General features: G+C 41.8%; 1 protein-coding gene across 2 annotated transcripts in view; it reads left to right on the forward strand.

Moving 5' to 3' along the window:
• Positions 1-6000, forward strand: part of LOC116843818 — a 31146-nt gene that overhangs the window by 615 nt on the left and 24531 nt on the right. The window lies entirely within an intron of this gene.

Consider the following 6000-nt stretch of genomic DNA (forward strand, 5'->3'; position numbering starts at 1 on the left):
GCGAAACTTGCACTTCTGTAGTGCGTCGCGTTGCATGTCGCGGAAATAGGAGGGACTCTGCTTCGATCTCTCGACTATCTTTGTCCCCGTCGCTCTTGCGACGTTCGTTCAGTTAACGTTTTTTAAGGATCGCCGACCGGCGGCGTCCAGGAATACGGCGTGCGGTGAATCGCGGCTTCGCGAATTCGCCGGCGAATTTTCGGTACGCCGGTCTCTCTCCCCCCCTCTTTCCTTCTCTCTCTCTCTCTCTCTCTCTCTCTCTCTCTCTCTCTCTCTCCGTCTCGGCGCGCCGTTAAATGTAAACGTACGTGCGAGCGACGTAGACAGAATAAAAGAGACAAGAACGTAGACGCCGAAGAGAGCTCGCCCAAGGAGAGAGACGACATTCGCATACGTGGTGCAATCATTTTTTCCCTCGGAGACCTCGTCGTTGTCGTCGTCGTCGTCAGTCGTCGGATATCCGCGACGCGACGCGCCGTTCCGTTCTCGCTCGCTCGTGCAATCGCACGAATAGAAACGTAGTAATAAAACGACACCTCTAAAACGTAAAGCAGAGTCGAGTCGCACGCGGCATCGGGAGAAGGAGCGCGCCCCGGCTTTCTCGAGTCCCGTCGATTCCGCTCCGCTTTCCTCCGTTCTCATCGACGGGACGACGGTGCACGGGCCCCGTCTCGTGACGTTTATAAATATTCCCTCGCGGATATGGTCTACGCGAAAACGAAGAGGCAGAAAGGGACGAGTGAATTTCGGCGGACGGAGAAACGTCGATTTTCCGTCGAGCGCCTCGCGAACTTCTCGAGAAGTTCGTTGTCGAATAGCGGGCACGCAGTGCTCGCGATCGCCGGAAAAGAGTTTGTCGAAACTCGGTGAAAGCGCCTTGTAAAACAAACGCGTGAGATTAATCGTGATTCCCCCCTCCCCGTCCTCCTCCCGTCGCTTTACACTTGATCCGTTAGTCGGCGGCGGCGGCGGCGTACCGGTTGTCACGCTCGTAGAAAAATTACGTCGCTTACTTTGTCTTCCGTCGCGATCGAACTTCCTTTGTTCGCCGCCCGAAAGCAATTAGACGTCTCGGAACGAGCCGCGTACTTCTAGATGAACAAAATCACGAGGGAGACGCGTTGTCGAGCGCGATCGAATCAGCCGATTTTTTATCGACTTGGCTCGCTGATCCGATTGAATCGTCATTTTGAAATGAGTATCGTAAGGTATAAGCCCCTGGAGGCTAATAACACTGCTATCCAACTCTGAACATTGCTTTGATCTCCAAATATGAATATATTTATGTAAACTTTTTTAATATAGAATATATATTCATTTCTTTTTCTATATTGAAAGTTTAAATATTCGTATTTAAAAGATCCGAAACAATAAGAATTCAAAAACAATAATTTGTAGAATATAAAGTTTATTTTTGTGAAATGAAATTCATCTCTGTTATTAGGGAGATATATATATTTTCGCATTTGAGAAAAATTGTTTTTCGGTGTGTAAGCATATGCATATTAATAAATTCCAAAGCAATAATAGTCCACAGAGTTAAGTACCAGGATGTTATTAGCGTGCAGGCATTGATACTTTTACACCATACGCCATCCCCGCCACTCTTCAACGCGACGATAATGCTACAATTCGACGGCCTGTCTGTGTCTCCGTCCTCGGCTAATACAAATAGTCCGAGGACTACCGAGTTTCTTATTAAAACACTTACGAGCGTTTTATCTTTAGAACTTACGGAGACAGTGCTACGGCAGCTTTTTTCTTCTTAACGGAAATAGCTATCATTCTATGGAGCTTAGAATGAACCTACACTATAAACGATACGCGACAGAATTTATTTTCGTGTACTCTCCACGCGTGCGCCATGTCGGAGAATATCATAACGACAATTAAAAAGAACGAATACGGATGATGAAAACGGAAATCAATTGGTGAACGAGTCAAAAGTTGTTCCGCGTTCATCAAGTGAGATTATTCGTTAATTAAAACGATGCTCGACAGATGTGGTAGATGTGTTTGATAGTTTATTCGCGCGATACTTCAACAGAGTTTCTGAAAGTAAAGTTATTTTCTAGTTTCAAAGAGAATACACTGTATCGCTTGATCTACTTTAGCTTGTTATCTGCTGTCTACTATCGTTTGATTTACTATTTATTATCTGCTGTCTAATGCTATCTCTTATGTAACTAGTTAGAAACTAATCCACGTTGTTAAAACGCACAGAGAGCTACGAGCGAGGCTCAAGTCTAATACGCATATTAAAAGATGAGACGTTTATATCATTCTTCATTACGGCTTTGTATGCATCATAATGCGAGCGGACTAAAATCTACACGCCATTTTCCAAATAAGCATGATAGATCATTAGTATTGACGATCGTCTGGAATTGTACAGTTTGAAGTTGCTCCCGATGGAGTAAGTGGTACATGAACTACTATTGCACGCTTGTAGAACGTAATGGCTTTTGATTTATATCCTCCTCAGTACCAATCAATTGAATATTTTTCTAAATCTATAGCCTGACTCTATTTTTCTTTGCATCTCTGAAGTTGGCGTTGCGTTATAAATATAAAAAAATTAAAATTTCTGGAGAAAACATTATTCCTAATGACTCTTGAAATTCAGAAAAACCTAATACATGGAATTGTCAAGTGGTTAGGACTGAAGAGAAATATTAGGAACAGGAAAGCGAACGATTAATAAAAAAATGTATTTTGGTTACTTAAACTAGCTCGTGTTTTAGATTTCGACGAAAAAGAATGCATATCTTACAGATATATTTTATTTTTACGTGAAAACAGAAATCGCGAAATGGCAATTACAGGGTCAATTATTTAATGACGATATGTGGTGAATGATTAAAATTGCAAAAGAAAGCTCGCAATCCAACATTTCGCAACTGACTTCCTCGGCCGGCAGTCGATTTTCATTTTGCCGTCGTTGAAATGACACTCTGGCTATCTAGAATGCTTATAAACGTCGTATGCAAACGTCAATTGAAATCTCTTTTCCAACGAATTTTATCGATCCGTTGAGTTAGACCGTCCAACATATACAAACCACATAAATCAACGCGTAGATCCGTTCCTGCCTCGACGCCTTTCATCTTGATGCGATTATTTCCGCTGGAAAACATGTCTCGGGACATACGTGAGAGCGGGAAATAAGGAAATCAATCTTGGAAAAGTCACCGTGCCACGTAGCGTCGCGTCGCATCGGCCGTGCACAACAATGAGGACGTAACGCCTATTTCTAAATAGATGTTAGACGTGGGACTGTTGTACCGACACAACAATGAGTACCGTTATTATTAAGTCCTTTGGACGGCGAATGGAGAACACCTCGTCATCTGCGCGCTTACTCTTTCGAATCTTCCCTCTTCTCACTTCTGCCTCTCTTTTGTCCCTCTCTCTCTCTCTCTCTCTCTCTCTCTCTCTCTCTCTCTTTCCATTTTCCTCCTCACTCTCCATAATTACATATAGTTTTCAAGTTATACGCTCATACGTCTCTATTTTTTGTCTGATCCCGCGTTTGTTTATCATCGTGTGTTGTGACTTTCAGGCAATAATATTGCCATCAAACAGTCTGTTTATGACTGGTTTTCGCGCCTCATTTTGGAGTGAATTACGACGAAATATGTACAAAGTGTAACTTAAATATTGATTTACAATCCTCGATTGATGTTGGCCGTTTCTTTGTGCTGTCCTTTGAAAAGAATTGTAGAGAGTTAATTTTACAACTGACGCGCGGCATTCGACGATGAGATCTAATATAATGTATATTGTTGATAGCGACTCGCGTTTTCAATTGGCCAAAACTATGCAAGAATGATCTAACCTACAAAACTGATTTTTGAGTTTTTGTTACTAATAGGTAATAGTAATTGTTACTAATAGTCCATGTGTCTTTCAGCATAAAACAAAAGAGATCCAAGCTTTATGGGCGCTTAAAATTAATTAGTTTTTATTTTTTACACTGAGAAAAAATTTACTAAATTTCAAAAAACGTTTGTTTGGATAGTACTGTGAAGATATTTGTTTAAATTAAATAATTATTTTCTAAAACTAAATAAAGAAGTTTTAAATATAAATTTGTTTCTTTAATTTTAGAAAATAATTATTTAATTTAAACAAATATCTTTACAGTACTATCCAAACAAACGTTTTTTAAAATTTAGTAAATTTTTTTCTCAGTGTAGTTGCGTCTTTTTTATATATTTTTTAAAAATTAATGCTGCAATTCTAAGCAAATATACGAGTAAATCGTAAAGTCGTAGCTTACGAAAAAAAAATCGTAGATATTTGTGAGTTATCATATGACATACCGTCCGCATAGAATTGCAGATTTACTCATAAGTTCTTACGAGAACAAGTTACGAATTTTACGATTTTATCTGGAATTGCAGTAAATTTGTCAATACTCTTGAGAAGAAGAAGATTGAACATGCTTGACTTTTCGAATGATCGCGAACAATCTCAATACTATCCATACTTTTTGAATTTGCATCAAATTTGCATCTTCATTTTTCTCGAAACGCACGTCGTGTGGCTTTGATTATTCTTGCATAAACGACTAATTAATAGGCAAGTTAGTTTCATTCTTTCCGCCGGCGTTCAGGAAAACATATTCGCTATCTTCGTCAGCAGAAATTTACGTCTCGACATTACCGTCGTGAATTTCGATTCTTTTGCATTCTTTCGCTCGGATTCATCCCGATATTTGGGAACGTCAGTACGAAATAATGGAATTTCTCGTCGCTAACTTTTACGCCACGACCAATTCTGGGAAGGCAGCTAAATTGTCGTCGCACGTTCGATAATCCCGACTCGAGCGATCCGCAGACCAATTTGGTGGATATATAACTACCAGATTGATATGCGCAAGCACTTCACTTAGCAAGGTGTAGCGGGAGCTCCGTTTTTCGCCAATCGATTCCGTTTCGTGCGCGATGTAACACAGCGCCCGCGCCAGATATATGTACGCGCGCACCTGCAACCTGCAACGAATTTACGCTAATTCGCCGCGTACGTATTCTCGATCCGATGCGGTAAAATCGCGATGCGGATTTGGCCGCATGACGCGTTCCCATCGAGTTGAGTCACAAACAACCTCCGAGGAAGACGGCGAATATTTATTTTTTCCGAACGAAAAGAGACATGACGGCGGATATGTCAATTGCAAACGCGAGAATCATCGTTAATAATAACGGAAAAAAAAGGATACGTAGACTAGGCTTCATCGAAAAAAATTTACGCGAGAACAGGAATGTTCAGCATAGGAAAACGCGGAAATCGTGACTCAGCTTAATGGAGAATTCACACCTCGGCAGAGAAGCAGAAATCAATCGGAACTCGCGCTGATAGAATTGCAGAAACTGTCGATTATCATCTGATCATCGACGCGAGTTTCTGCCTTTCTGTTTTTCTATTAAGGTGTGAATTCTCTCTAACACTTTGCTCGGATTCTGTGTGGACGGTAGGTTTGAAAGGTGTTTGAAGAACGACCGAACGTCTCATCCGTTGCCTCTCCGCCTCCGTTTTGTCGTTTGAACTTAAATGATCACTAAAGGATACCAGCCGGGAAATTGTTTCGAGTAAGAACGCGAGGATCGGCGGATACAGAAGAAGAAGCATACAATCGGAAATAATGATTGCGATAAATATTGCATCTGAGTGGCGCATATACTTGCATAATTTATAAAACGCGTCGCGCTCCGACACCTAATCGTTCAAGCCCGAGCGACGTAGGATTACACGAGGATTTTAATCGTCGCCGACACAGAGCCGACGGGCCGTGCTCGTCGCGTATGGAGATAAGTGAATTAACAGAGACGCGTATACGCCGTTCGAGGCAACACACGAGCGATCTTCGCGAGAGGCATCGCGTGACAGATCTCGATTTCATCAAATCCTCGTCGCGCAGAGGCGCGTGAGAGAGAGAGAGAGAGAGAGAGAGAGAGAGAGAGAGAGAGAGAGAGAGAGAGAGAGAGAGAGAGAGAG

The sequence above is a fragment of the Odontomachus brunneus genome, unplaced genomic scaffold, assembly GCF_010583005.1.
Source record: "Odontomachus brunneus isolate Ranch 3 - 2012 unplaced genomic scaffold, Obru_v1 Obru_scaffold_036, whole genome shotgun sequence".
Taxonomy (NCBI): Eukaryota; Metazoa; Arthropoda; class Insecta; order Hymenoptera; family Formicidae; genus Odontomachus; species Odontomachus brunneus.